Raw genomic sequence first — 15047 nt, forward strand, 5'->3', positions numbered from 1 at the left:
GGAACCCCTCCCCCCAAAGTTTTCTTACGGCTTTTTTTCTTCTTTTATTTTTCTCCCCTTTTTCTTTTCCATTTTTCTCCATTTGTTTTTTCCACCCCTGACATTTTACTTCCCTTTCCCACTTTTTTTTCCTCATTTTGTTCTCCATTTCCCTTTTCTAATTCATTTTCTTCTTTTCTTTCCTAGATTTTTATTTTCCCCTTTTTCCTGCTTGTTTTCTTTTTTCTCTCTTCCTTCATCCATCCGTCCATTGTCCGCACCGCTTATCCTCAGCAGGGTCGCGGTGGTTCTGGATCCCATCCTAGCCATCTTCGGGCAGTAGGCAGAGGACGCCTGAAATGGTTGCCAGCCAGTCACAGGGCACACAGAGACAGACAACTTACTCATTCATACAAACCTAGGATATTTTAAACTGGCCGATTAACCCAAAATGCATTTTGTGGGAGGAAACCTGAGTGCGCGGGGGGAGAACATGTAAACTCTACACAGGAAGGCTGATCACTGGATTTGATCCTATGACCTCAAAACTGGGCTGCAGACTCTTTTTTACTTTTTTGTTTTCTATTTATACCTTTTTCTTTTATTCTTTTGTTTTTCTAAACCCCAGCTATTTACTTCCTTTTTCTTGGGTTATGATTTTCTTCACTTTCAGGAACGTGTGCCATTTAAAAGTTTTCCCCTTAAATACAGTAGTACTTCTACATACAAATTGAATTAGTACCTGCAGTGTTGTTGTATTATGAAACTGTTGTAAATCAAAACACGTTTTCCCGTTAAAATAAATGGAAATGGGATTGATTCGTTCCAATGTCATCAGATGCAACGAAACCCTTATTAAATCGCCTGTAACTGCCATGGAGGTATACTAATATTCAATCAATGTTCACAAATATACCACATAGTAAACTGAAAAATATGGCTTAATAAATGCATACAATTAGGTTACTAGAGTGCAAAGCTTTTTTAACCAAGATCAGTTCAAACAACTGAAACAACAACAATAACTGAATGAAAATGCTCAAATGTAAAAAGTCAGCAAAAACATAATCCACTCACCACACTTTTCCATTCACTGTGCAGCTAGACGCTTAAAATAGCGATCCAGCAATTGTTGTTGTCCGTCTGGAATACATACAGTTTTTATAATATTACTGTTTTCATCAAACATTTGCATTACCCGTCCGCTTTTGGCCTTATCGGCCTGCAGTTTTTCCCAGGAAGCAAACACATCCTCAATTTCCGCAGTCAATAACGGCTCCTCTGGGTTACTGTCTTCGTCAGGGTGCGATATCGGCAACTCTACTCCCACTTTGGTATCGTTAGGGGAGCCTTGGCTCTCTTTTTTATCCTCTTTATGCTGGACCAATGGCTGGAAATTAAATATCACTGTAAACTGTAAAATGTATTGTAAACAATGTGCAATGGTGGAAGTGAACTGGTGGCTGCAACCAATGAATTGACAAACCAAGCCATTTGGCAATTTAATGTAGGGGGGGTGCAAGGGTCTCACCTGGCCGATACACCTAAGATGCTGTACCCGAACCTTTAGTAGTAGCATCACTGACTTTGGATACTAGAAAATGTATTTATAACAAGGAAGATTTTGTCAGGTGCAAACTCCGGATACTAAAGCATTTGTAAGATAAGTCGATCGTAAAAGGAGGTAGCACTGTGCATACAATTATGCATAAACAGAATAAAATAAAAGAATATTGAAAGTACTAATGTGTAGTAACTGTATAAATGGAAAAAACAGAGCATATACTTTTAATAAAATCGACTTAGAAGCCACTTAACCGAGTTGACTGTAATAAGAGGCCTACTTAAGGGGCTCGAGAGACAAAATAAAAGCAACTCCTATTACTTTGCAGACAATTCTTATAATTACTTAGTTAGCAGTAGAAGTTAATCCATTTTATATCCACTGTAGGTAAAGACATTAAAGCTCCATCTAATCATCAATGCATTTGCATCCAAAGTGCTGCTGTACTTTCCAGTTGCTTTTTTATGCCCTTCAATGCTCCTCTTATTTAAGTGGTCCCAAACCGTTTTCCTGCAAGGGATTCTCACTCTTGGTCAATACCCCTCAAAATTTGACACATTGAAAAGGACTCATGAATGTTCTCGTTGTGAGTCATTGACAATTTCTGTGTCTTGGAATCACCTACAAATTGTATGTGTCCTGGATGAATGCCACCAGTGCAAATGCAATTTGGTCTACTTTCCTAGGAAGGGAAATTACATAATGGGCCATTCCAGTAGCCATGTGCTTACTCGGCTACGAGGGGTTATTTTTAGCAGCCGGCATGTTGCCCTTCCCTTTCATACAATGGTTGTCAGCCTCGTTGTGGTGAATCTTTAACAAGGGGGCCTTTTCTTAAGCCCCTCAGAGGAGTTAATTAAAGTGATAGAGGCTGGAGCTGATGAGCCACACCACACTGACCTTGAGACTCTACTTTTCCCACCTCTTTGCAATTGTACCTGCATAATCAAGAAGCATGCATGCAGACTTTCACCCGCATGCATGCCCATCCCCAACCTCATTGCCAGCAGCTCCACAGCCACTAAATCATTGGGGAACCACATGCAGAGATTTTGTCACAGTGTGGCCATGTTACTTTGCAGAAGAATTATTATTTCCGCTTTAACATTCAAAGCAGGTTACTGTGCTATTCGAACATATCGATGTGATAAGGAAACCGTTTTGTTCCAATTTGATATCCATTTGCTTTCCATGCGAACTCGAAAAGGAAAATCTCAGTTTAGTTCAATAGTTATTACTGTACTTTGCAATCCTATTATCACAATAATAATAAATAATAACATTTTTGTTGAGTTAAGAATAAGAACTGTTTTAAAATTGTAATGCAGAATTCCAAAGTTGATCTTGTTGTTATGAAATGAAATGATCTGCATTTATATAGCGCTTTTCAAGTCAATGACTTCCCAAAGCGCTTTACAGTGTGCTTCACATTTCCCAATAGCGGCCATAATCTGTGCAGCCATGTAAGGCGCTAACCTGCTTATTGGGGGTAATTGGGGGTTCAATGTCTTACCCAAGGACACTTCGACATGTAACACGGACAAGCCGGGATTCGAACTGGGATCCCTCAATCCTAAAACGATCGCTCTACCTCCTGAGCTACTGTTTGGGAGGTAAAGCGCTTTCCTTGGGATCAAGAGGTCTCAGGTTCAATTCCTGGCCCCTCCGTGTTATATGTGGAAGTGTCCAAGACACTGAACCCCTAATGCCTCCAATAAGCAGGTAGTTAGTTGCCATGCATGGCTGATGCTGCTATCGGGATGTAATAATGGGTAAGTGTGAAGCACATTGTAGAGCCCTTTGGGAGGTCTTCACTGACTTGAAAAGTGTTATACAAATGAAGACCATTTTCATTTATTTATATAGTGTAATTCTACTACCTTATATGATTTGCAATTGGCCGGTCCAAATTGTCCTTAGGTGTGAATGAGCGAGTGAGTTGTCTGTCCCCGTGTGCCCTGCGATTGGCGGGCACCCCGGTTTCCTCCCACATTCCAAAGACATGGATGTTAGGTGAATTGGCCGGTCCAAATTGTCCCTAGGTGTGAATGAGCGAGTGAGTGTCTCTATGTGCCCTGCGATTGGCTGGCAACCAGTTCAGGGTGTCCCCTGCCCACTGCCCAAAGATAGCTGGAATGGGCTCCAGCACCCCCGCAACCCTAAAGACGATAAGCGGTGCAGATAATGGATGGATGGATGGAATTAATATGAGTCAATTTTATTCAAATCATCTTGAAAATCATTTTCGGCATATCTCATCTCATCTCATCTCATTAGCTGTACCGCTTATCCTTATTAGGATCGCGGGGATTTTTGGCATATCCATTTTACAAATTCAAACTGTTGTTAAAAAAGACTGAAGTATGTGATGCAATGTTGATATGGTGATGACTGAACCATTACCAAGGTGGTTTATTATTCATTGGATTTCTAAAAATGTTGTTTTACCTGCAACATGTTGTTGTTTTTGCATGGAAACATGATGAACATAATTTTATGTATACTACTCTTCTAGCCAAGTTGTAAAAATATTCATACATTCTACTGTAGTTAGTTTTTTTTTGTTCCCTGTGTACAAAGCAAAACCCTCAAGAGATCTTGGCTCAGATTTATGGCCATTTAAAGGTGGGGTGCATCGTTTGAGGTGTCCTTAAACAAATTTGAAATTTACATATTTACTCTGTTAGGGATGTGTTAACAATTCCCAATTGAGTTCAAAGAGCCCTTGTCTTGTTTTTCACTGCACCCGTCTGCTTTTATCTTACTTTTAGCAAAGTTGTTCAGGGTGAAACACGTTAGGTAGTAAGAATGGGGGATCGGGCTGGCTGGTGAAGCCCACATTTATATTTGTTTCTACTAAACACTTAAACATACATATAACACAGAAGCAACTAATGAACAAATTCAATTTACGAACGATCATCCGGAAGTTCAAGGGTAGGGCAGCGTCTGTACCTTATTTTTTTCGAGAGGATATTTCCATGAAATACCCATGCTCAACTCCAACTGGCCCAGTAGCTCAGTATCAATCCTTGTAGTTGCCCGAAATTATCCACAATTTCAACAGGTAGCTCTTCGATAATTTCCTAGATCAATGCACGTTTGGTTGGGCAATCCAGTCCCCCTCTTGCATCTATTATCCTACAAATCCCTTGTGAAGGGTCATTTGTGCGCTCTTGCGCAACGTTCTCTGTTCAACATCCCAGTTTTTTTTTTTTTTTAATTTCTATCTGCTTGAGTCCGTCAATATGCACGTACCTTGCACACGCATCACAAATGTGCTTTAAGGGTGCTGCAAGGATGACACAAGCCATAGGTGCCGGTAGTAAGTACACATTTGTAAATTCTGTTCAGCTCCTTCAATCTTTGCGTCTTTTGGTTCTATAACACAACTAACTGTCTGTTCTTCTCTATTTAACTGTCTAGAATACTGTTTCACATTCTGACATACAACTTCTTTTGAAAGTGCCTGAAACAGTTACTTTCTCTGGGAATTAGTTATATTTAATATAGAGTAACTCAGTTACTTTTTGAAAGATGTAGTGAGTAACTATAGCGTGCCCAACACTGGTGGTGACGTGGCGCATGCAAATGATTCCTTCGTAAAGGCCGCTTATTGTAATATGCCAGCGTCGTGAGTTTTCCGGGCGGGTATATTGGCAACCAGATCTGTGGTTGGCAGCTTGATAGGAGCTTAGTTGTGTGTGTGCATGTGTTTGTGCCATCAAGCCAAGCAGAAAAGGACAATGGCTGATGACAATGGATGGATGGATGAAGAAATGCTAGAACGTGATTCCATCCACGACAAGCATCAAATAAGCCAGGCACGAGAAGATGGCCGCCCCAGCTTCGTGGCATGTCCGTGCTTTTTAGTTGCGCTCTCTATCAAGGAACGCTACCCAGACATGAGTCATGAGAAAATGAGAGTATGTGGAGAAAAAAATAGGTTTGGTGAGATGGAATGTCACTGCAGATAAGCGTCACAAGGTTCTCCATATTTATTATGTGTAACAATTTGACTAACCAGAGAATTTAGATTAATAACGCTCGGGAAGTAATTTCCTTTTCGCGAAAGTGATTTACATGGCGCATCGCTAAGAGAACAGCTCTCGCAGGCGTTTTTTTCTGATGTCAGCTAAAAATAATGACATTTAAAGTAGCAGCCAAGGTTAATAGGCTTCCTCCATGCTTGTGGACTTATTGTGCATGCTACTCCCTCTGTTCTTCTGACGAGCTGACCTACTGCTTTCATTGTTAGGAACTGTAACCTACGTGCTCATTTGAACTGTCCCCTTCCACATTCTTGTAAATCAACCCCTAGGCAGTAGCATTTACTCAGTCATTCATTTTAGAATATAATAGAATAGTATATACCTTTATTGTCATTGTTACAAAATGGGTTAACATATTGTGACTACGAAATTGGGCATGACACTCCAGTTTCACACATGCACAGTGAGGTAAAAAATCCAAAAAGATAAAGGAACAGAGAAGATAAGGTTATACAACAAGGAGGATAAGGTTATAGTTATAATTTACACAAAATTTACCCAAGAATGTCGGCATATAGGATGTTACATACAGTTTGGTATCGTAGGGTTTGTGCAATATGCATTTGGTGCAAAAATAGTCATCATAGTGCAAAAAATGGTCAACATATGCATTTGGTGCAAAAATAGTCATCATAGTGCAAAAAAGCTAGTCAACATTGTGCAAGGTGAGCAGTAAACATAGTACAGTCAACATTGTGCAAGAAACATAGACATGAGTACCATTTACCTTCGTATGAGGTAGAGTTTTTCAGTTTTTTGTGCAGTGTGTGTTTAGGGTGGTAATGGCTCTGGGGAAGAAACTGTCTCTGAGTCTGTTTGTTTTCGTTTTGTGCGACCTGTAGCGCTTGCCGGAAGGCAGCAGGTCAAAGAGGTGGTGGTCGGGGTGAAAAAAGTCCTGGATGATGTTTTCTTCTCTGCTGAGGTAGCGAGAGCAAGCAATATCCTCCAGACTGGGCAGAGAGCAACCGACAATTTTCTGGGCTGTTTTGATGACCCTCTGGAGCGTTTTCCTCTATGCTGCTGTGCACCCAGCATACCACACCGTAATGCAGTACGTCAGAATACTCTCCACTGTGGCTTTGTAAAAGGACACCTGCAGCTGCTGTTTTAGCTGTTTTTTCCTGAGCGCTCTCAGGAAATGCAGTCACTGCTGGGCCTTCTCTACCACCGCTCTGGTGTTTGCAGACCAGGAGAGGTCGGAGATTAAGGGGTAGCAAACAGATTTTAGATCATATGTAGTGTTTTATAAAAACCCAGTGGCTCAAATATTAAATTCAGATTAGTATTAAAGCTAGGTAACATGAATATATATATATATATATATTAGTTGTTGTGAAATGTATTTAAAAAAAAAAGATAACTGATTAAGAATTAGTTTCAGGTAACTTCAAATTCATAGCTTCTGCAAAAAAAAAAAATGGCTATGCATCATGCATCATGTTTGCCTAACTTGTTTAGATGGCATAATGTTCTCTATTATAAACACATCTCTAAAACTTACGTTTACCCAAATCACTACTTTTATGTTATACATTAAAACACACTTCTTTGTTTATATTTACCAGAGTATTATTCTTAATTAGACATTTGTGGCTAACCTGCCAATCCTTCATCTTTCAAGCGGCCAATATGTCAAAAATCTAAATTAAAGGTATCACTCATTTAGCTGATCGATTTACTCTTTTTGTGCTGGACCTTGTCCATTTTCCTATATTTAGATCTGTTTTACTGAACAAAACTTACAAAATTATCTGTTTCATCAAATGGTAGATAATTTATTCCTGTAAATGGATATATTTTACTGTTGATGAAGCGAGTCTAAAATCATCGAATACATATCCTAGAAATACAATTTTTCTTAGAATACAATGATCAATTTTGAATTTGTAATAGTTGTGTCTTCAGTTTAGTAGACACTCGGAATAAGGAAAGAAGACATGGATTTTGAACTTGCAAGGAGAACAGGGGAAAAAGCCCAAACATCATATAAGAATAGAATAGAATAGAATATACCTTTATTGTCATTGTTACAAAATGGGTTAACATATTGTGACAACGAAATTGGGCATGACACTCCAGTTTTACACATTCACAATGAGGTATGAGCCAAGAAGATAAAGGAACAGAGAAGATAAGGTTATAAAACAAGGGGGATAAGGCTATAGTTATAATTTACATGGTATTTACACAAGAAATGTCGGCATGTGGGATGTTACATACAGTGTTGTCGTGATACCGTTGGTATCGTAAGGGTTGTGCAATATTGCATTTGGTGCAAAGTCATCATAGTGCAAAAAATAGTCAGCATATGCATTGGTGCAAACATAGACAACATAGTGCAGAAAAAAGGAAATGGTCAGACATTGTGCAAGGTGAGCAGTAAACGTAGTGCAGTCGACATGTGCAAGAACATAGACATTAGTACCATTATATTCGTATGAGGTAGTGTTGGCACAAGTTTTCAGGTTTTTGTGCTGTGTCTGTTTTGAGCAGTGAACAAACATAGTGCAGACAGCATGTACGTGAGTACCATTTTACATTCGTGTGAGGTAGTTTTTTGCAACAGTTTTCAGTTTTTTTGTGCGGTGTCTGTTTAGGGTGGTAATGGCTGTGGGGAAGAAGCTGTCTCTGAGTCTGTTTGTTTTTGCTTTGTGTGACCTGTAGCGCTTGCCGGAAGGCAGCAGGTCGAAGAGGTGGTGGCCGGGGTGAGAAAAGTCCATGATGATGTTTTCTGCTCTGCTGAGGTAGCGAGAGCAGGCAATGTCCTCCAGACTGGGCAGAGAGCAGCCGACGATTCTCTGGGCTGTTTTGATGATCCTCTGGAGCTTTTTCCTGTCTGCTGCTGTGCACCCAGCATACCACACCGTGATGCAGTATGTTAGGATGCTCTCCACTGTGGCTTTGTAGAAGGACACCTGCAACTGCTGTTTTAGGTTATTTTTCCTGAGCAATCTCAGGAAGTGCAGTCGCTGCTGGGCCTTCCCTACCACCGCTCTGGTGTTTGCAGACCAGGAGAGGTCGTCGGATATGTGCACACCCAGAAATTTGAAAGAGTGGACTCTCTCTACACAGTCTCCTTTTATGGTGAGTGGTGCTGGATTCCTGCCATTCCTTCTGAAATCCAGAATCAGTTCTTTTGTTTTTGTGGTGTTCAATATGAGGTGGTTTTCCGAACACCACGTTGAAAGTGACTCCACCTCATCCCTGTATGCCGCCTCGTCCCCTTCAGAGATGAGGCCGATCAAGGTGGTATCGTCAGCGAACTTAAGACATTATAACCTGCTCAGCCCGTTTTTGTTATATCTCCAGGGTTGCAAAATCCGACCCACCTTAAAGGGTAAGGAAATCAAAGAACAGGAACATTATTGGCCAATAGTGACAATCATGTAAGAAGAGGTCTCCCACATAGGGCCCGCGGGCACTAGCTAGCCCCCTAAGAACACCTGAGTAATCTGTGGACAGGTTCTGCAAATAGATTGCCACTGACGGGTCATTGTGATTTTCAGGGAAATTTGATTTCTTAGTGACATGATGTTTCAGTGCTTGATAGAGCCATTTTTATTTCAACTTGGTAATAGCATAGTTACAAGAGAGCAAATAATAGTAATTTTAGCAATGCCTATAAAACTGCTAGCCGTTCGTACCAAAACGTAACTCGGCTTCGAAAAAAGTTGGGGAACTCTGATGTAAACAGTGCAGAATAATTAAGTCAAGTCAAGTCAAGTCATTTTTATTTGTATAGCCCTAAATCACGAAGAGTCTCAAAGGGCTTCACAGATTATTACACTATATTACACAGACTATTTTTCAGCCGACGAGAAGAGTAGGTTATTCATATGCTATGGAGTAGAAGTTGTCTGTCCCCGTGTGCCCTGCGATTGGCTGGCAACCAGTTCAGGGTGTCCCCTGCCCACTGCCCGAAGATGGCTGGGATGGGCTCCAGCCCCCCCGCAACCCTAATGAGGATAAGCGGTACGGCTAATGAGATGAGATGAGATGAGATGAGACATCCTATTCAATTCCTTTTGAAAGTATCCAATATTAACAACAGAACAAACTTATCAATTACTTATTTTGTTATGTTTTTTCCTTTAATTTATTAACACGATTTCTTTGCACAAAAAAGTGTTTTGAAAATAGGTTTTCACAGGCACTTGCAAGAGACATTCTTCAAAGGTACATTGTAGAGTTTTATCTCTTTTATATTTATTTATTTTACATCAAGCATTCTCGACAATTCTTTGATCAGTACAATAATCCTTGAATTTTTAAGTGTGCCGCTGCTCATTAGCTTGTCTGTTTCCACACATTCAGTGTGTTCAAAACCAACACTCTAAATGTATTTGTGTGTCAGTGATTGTAGGCCAGAGAATGCAGTTTTGAGTAAAGTAGTGACATAGTCCACAATGTGTCTGCAACTTTGGCAGTAGAATGTGACATGAATGCTAGGGGTCAGTTTCTATTTCTGTGTAGTCAAAGCAGCCTCAAACTCTTTTGTGTATTTGATCACATCTCACAATCCAGTCTGTTGGGATGGGGAGTGGGCAGGCAGGTGTTGAGGGGATCCTAAACCTTTTTATCCACTGATGCTGAGGCAAGATCTTCCCATAGGTTCCCATCCCTCTCCCTTGCCTACTCCCACATTTCAGACAGATCTATTTTTGATGACGAGCTCCTCCTTATGCTGTCCAGGTGCTCCTAATAAGGTACACCTTCGCGTTCCAGGAGGCCCACGTTATCGATAAATCATTAACGGGGCTGAAGGAGGTGTGGAGGAATTGTAGCTTACTCTGCTTCGGAGAGAAGCCTCGCTGCTAAATATTTCATGGGCGCACAGATGTGCTGCTGTCTGTGTAACTGCTCAAGGCTCAGCAGAGCTCCACCATTACATATCAGTGAAATCCCTACACTTTGGCCCGCTACGCAAATCTCAAACATGTTTTCATATAATGATGCGCCTAGCAGGAGCATATCCCATGCCCTATTGTATGCAAAAAATGAGCAACAACCTACAGAAAAGTGGGCAGAGACAGTAAACAAATCTGTGTCATAACAGAAGCCCGCCGCTTTGAGAATATGCTCCGACCGTGGCCATGCAGCACTTCCTTTGCACCGATTCCATTAGACTTATCTCCTAAGTGGGAGACGGCGAAACAAGTGCTGAGTCAGAACGGGGATTACTTATTCACCATGTCGTCTGGGCAGAGGCGTGTCATCCCTGCACTGTCCTTATCCTCTATTTCGCTTTCGCCACAGCTTACTCCCCTCGGACGTCATCCTCATTGCACCCATTTGTCCCCGCCGCGTCCTGCTCCCATGCGGGAGAATTGACACGTAAGGCCAAATGTTCTGTGCTGTAGAGGGGCGCTTGGCGGATAGAAGAAGGGTGGGGATTGATGGGGAAAACAGAGGAGGCGGGACAGGGAACGGAGAGAGATACGAAGGAATGAGAAAAGGAGATCTCCGAGCTCACCCCGGCCCTGATCAAAGAGCCGTCTCCGTAATCCTCCCGATTCAGCAGTCAGCCTGTCTCTGAGCGTTTCCAGGCGCAGACAAAAAGAAAGGAGAAGCACTCGCGGCTAAATTGCCCTGAAGTGGTGCTATTTTTATTTCATCACGGAGGCAAAAAATATGGGACCTCCTGCTGGGGGTGTGCACAAGAGAGAAGGGAGATGTTTTCTTCTGGAGCCATCTGAACAGCAGACACAAAAGAGCCTCTGAGTGCTGTATAATCATATGCTTAAATAGAAAACTGTGATACAATGTTTACAAAACTATTGGTCCCGGTGGACGTGTGCATTCCGCTGTATTATTCCTAAATGACTTCACCTTGTTGTAGTTGCACAAAAGATGTAATTAAATCTTTTATAAATATAGAACTGTTAGATCCTTAATTTAACTCAAGTTAAGTGAGGAAAGTGGATGGTTTCAAAACGTTGACAAGCAGCAAGATAATCCTGAATAATCCTGCAAGTGTTTGTAAACCGTGCTGTTCGATCTCCAGCACTTGCAGTCAACTTTCAATCAAATACAACTACTCGGAAAATACCCGTTTTCAAAGTCAAGGCGTGGAACAACAGTTTATTTTGCTTCTAATTGTTGTGTGTAATATAAAAATGGGGACAGTAACAAGAGGCCTTCTAGAAGTACACCCAGAACACTAACCCATACCCCAAGAAAGATGAATATAAAGAGTTGATTCAAGCCTGTCTAAGAAATAAATTTAAACGCACAGGTATCATCAATGAGCTAAAACAAGGTGGAATGATGTCTCAAGCCAGGAGAGGACAGCAAAATAAAAATAAAAATATTGCAAATTATGTACAGCTCATTGAAAATACAAATACTCGTCTGATACATGAGTTTGTTTTTTAAATTTTGTCAATATTCTTAAAATGAGGATGACATATATGCCAACAGTCAACTTTTCTTTTTTACGAGATAAATGAGTTTGAAAATAGTTAAAGGAAAAAAAAATACCAATGTATTAGCTACATTTTACAAAGGTATTGTTAAAAGTTATTGAGTGCATGTAGACCATATGTTTGAAATATTTTCTCATTACAAAGTTAATCTGACTTTTTTGAGTTGGAGTCATGCAAATTTTGCTTAGGTTAATTCGGTATTCACTCATTTTATTCCTGCTCTATTTTAATTTCACAAGGAATCTCTCCACAAAAATCTTGTGTTATGATAAGTGATATTAAGCCGTCCGTGGATGAGGTCAATTGCAGTGTGGCAAAGTGTGCTTAAGGCGAGAGATGGAATACGCCTGCTCAGATGATGGCGGGTAAAAGGGAAAGGCAAGTAATGAATGAGTCAGGGGGAAGCTGGGAGGAAACTGGCAAGCGATGGGAGGCTGTAAATCAAAGGCGGGTGTCGGGATGGAGCAAAAAAGGTGAGGTCAGTCAGATGGAGGAAAGGGAAGGAGATCCGGCCAGCAGCATGGAGGAGGAGGATAAAAATGTGGCGCTGAGGTAATGGCATTGATGAATGGCCGGGCTACTAGCTAGAAGCCGGCTTGCTGTTTGAAGATTAGATTTTAATACAGATCTCTGACTTCACTCGAGTTGGAAAATAATCACAGCCGAAAAGCAAATTAGGAATTATTTCATACGAGCCAAATTGATTGTGCTTGTTTGCCCTTGACAAGAAAGACTCGTGGAACCCGCCATGTTTGGATTGTTTCGGGCTGAGTTATCGTGGAAGCAGAGCCAATCATTTTCAAAGGCAGTTTAAGGCACTCTTAAGTGGATTGTTCATATGAATTGAAAACATATTATTATATGCCAAATACTACTTAACACACTTTTGTTGTATGACACTTAAAAATAAATCATTATTAAAGAAGGTTTGGATTATACTATTATTGAACAATGAACATGTTATTTTAGATCTTTTTACCTAAAATACTTTTATTTTGTCATGTAAACCTCAGGGCCTCTACACTGATGCATGTATAGTTTTAAGTTACACAACCTGTGGTGGGATTTTTTCTATTTGAGTGTTTGGTTTGATTAAAAATCTGATTTTACGTCTTGGAATATTGTAAATGGCAATGCACCACACCTGCGCTCACTCTTTCAGCCCCAGCTGCCACTTGTTCCCTAGTTACCCCTCCTCCTGTTTAAGCATGTCATTTTCGTTCACTCCTTGTCTGTCAGTCCATCACCGAACCTCAGCACATACATGCAAGGCAATCACTTTTTGACTCTGGCTCCTGTCCCGCTCCCAACCTGTTCCTGTAACCTGCTATATTCCGTCCCCTGTTTCCTGTTCCGATATCTGACCACGCCACGTTCTCCCATCCCGGCAACCCGACTTGTTCCGATCCACGATCACGCTTCGTTCTCCCGTCCCGGCTACCTGACTTGTTCCGAGCTCCGACCACGCTCTGTTTTCCCGTCCTGGCTGCCCGACTTGCGACCGATCCCCGACCACGCTTCATTCGCGAGGGCTTCCCGCTCCTGCCCAGCGAGCAACCAATTCGTTGTCTTTTCCCTCTAGCCATTCAAGTTTTTTTGTTTTGTTTGATTTTTCTTCATTTGTAGTGCAAATGCAGTCATTTTAAACAGTTGTACATTCATACGCAGAAGTGTTCTTCCCAAAGCTATAATTCAAATTTAGCAATCAACATTTCCTTTTTACACACTCTTTGCAATATTATGTATGCAATTTTATTGACCAACTTTCTGTTTTGGGCATGATACTATTTTAATGTCTACAAAATTACATATTTATCATGAGATTCACCAGGTTCCAAAGTCCATGCAAACGTATTTTTGTTTTAGCTGTATCCACAAAAATGAGACAAAGACGACTAATTTTCACACTCGCACGAATGGCCTGAACAATGAACTGTCGCAAGTCAACAGAAATTGTTGCAGGTAATATAAACAAACATTGAAAGAGGGACACAAAATAACCAACAGCCTGACATGGAGGGAGTTTGAATGGAAAGTAAAAATGCGATTCTTCTATACACCCTCTATCACTTCAAAATATAGAAATACCTCAAATCTATGTTGGCGTAACTGTGGGGGGGTTGGAGACTTTACGCATATTTTCTGGAATTGCCCTGTAATATTAAATTTTTGGAGAAGTATCCAGAGAGAAATAAAATTAATTACTGGCTCGGAGTTGCGGTTGGACCCAAAGGCTTACGTAGTAGGAATTTTGCCAGAAGAATTTCTATCTGGTCAACAGAAATATCTACTAAGGGTAATGCTTCTGGTAGCAAAGAAAATGATCACAGTGTCCTGGCTGAAACCACAACCTCCTGACATAAAACAATGGAGAGACAAATTAAAGCAAATGTACATTAAGGAAAAAATCACTGCAAGACTTCAACTAAAACTTGACCAATTCGAGAAAAGATGGAAGCCTATCAGACAAATTTTACTTGATGTCTAAACCCCCCTATTTATTATGTGTTTTGTTTTTTTTTTGTTTTTTTGGGGGGGTATATTTTTATTTATTATTTTTTTATATATATATGTTTCTTTTTGTATGGATGTAATGTATGAACATGTATTCTTCTTTTCTATTAATAGTATTTTTTCTTCTTTGTTTTTCCTTCTGTTATTTATGAGTGTGTCAAGTGTATACATTTTGTGTTGATGTAAGATGGTGGAATCAAACCTCTGTCAAAATTGGTGTGAGAAATAAAAAGTTAAAAATAAAATAAAATAAACAATCGTGACAATATTTGCACACCCTTGAATACAGTAACTGCAAATATTTGTTTGATGTGTTCTCCTAATGATTAGTCAATCACACGGATTCAGTTCTGCCACTCTCGCAACAAAAAAAATCAACATTTACAATTAGAGAATACTGTATTTTTTTTTTTTTTTTTTTTTTTTTTAATGTCCTTATATGTAAGCACAATCTTGTGTCCCTACCCTTTTGGTCAAACAATTGAATAAAGACAAGAATGCCGTGACACGTAC

At 40.3% G+C, this 15047-nt stretch overlaps 1 protein-coding gene across 5 annotated transcripts in view; it reads left to right on the forward strand.

Moving 5' to 3' along the window:
* camta1a (calmodulin binding transcription activator 1a) overlaps positions 1 to 15047 on the forward strand; it is a 517270-nt gene that overhangs the window by 145651 nt on the left and 356572 nt on the right. The window lies entirely within an intron of this gene.

Source organism: Urocampus carinirostris, chromosome 3 (genome assembly GCF_059441175.1).
Source record: "Urocampus carinirostris isolate Australia breed hairy pipefish chromosome 3, RoL_Ucar_1.0, whole genome shotgun sequence".
Lineage (NCBI taxonomy): Eukaryota > Metazoa > Chordata > Actinopteri > Syngnathiformes > Syngnathidae > Urocampus > Urocampus carinirostris.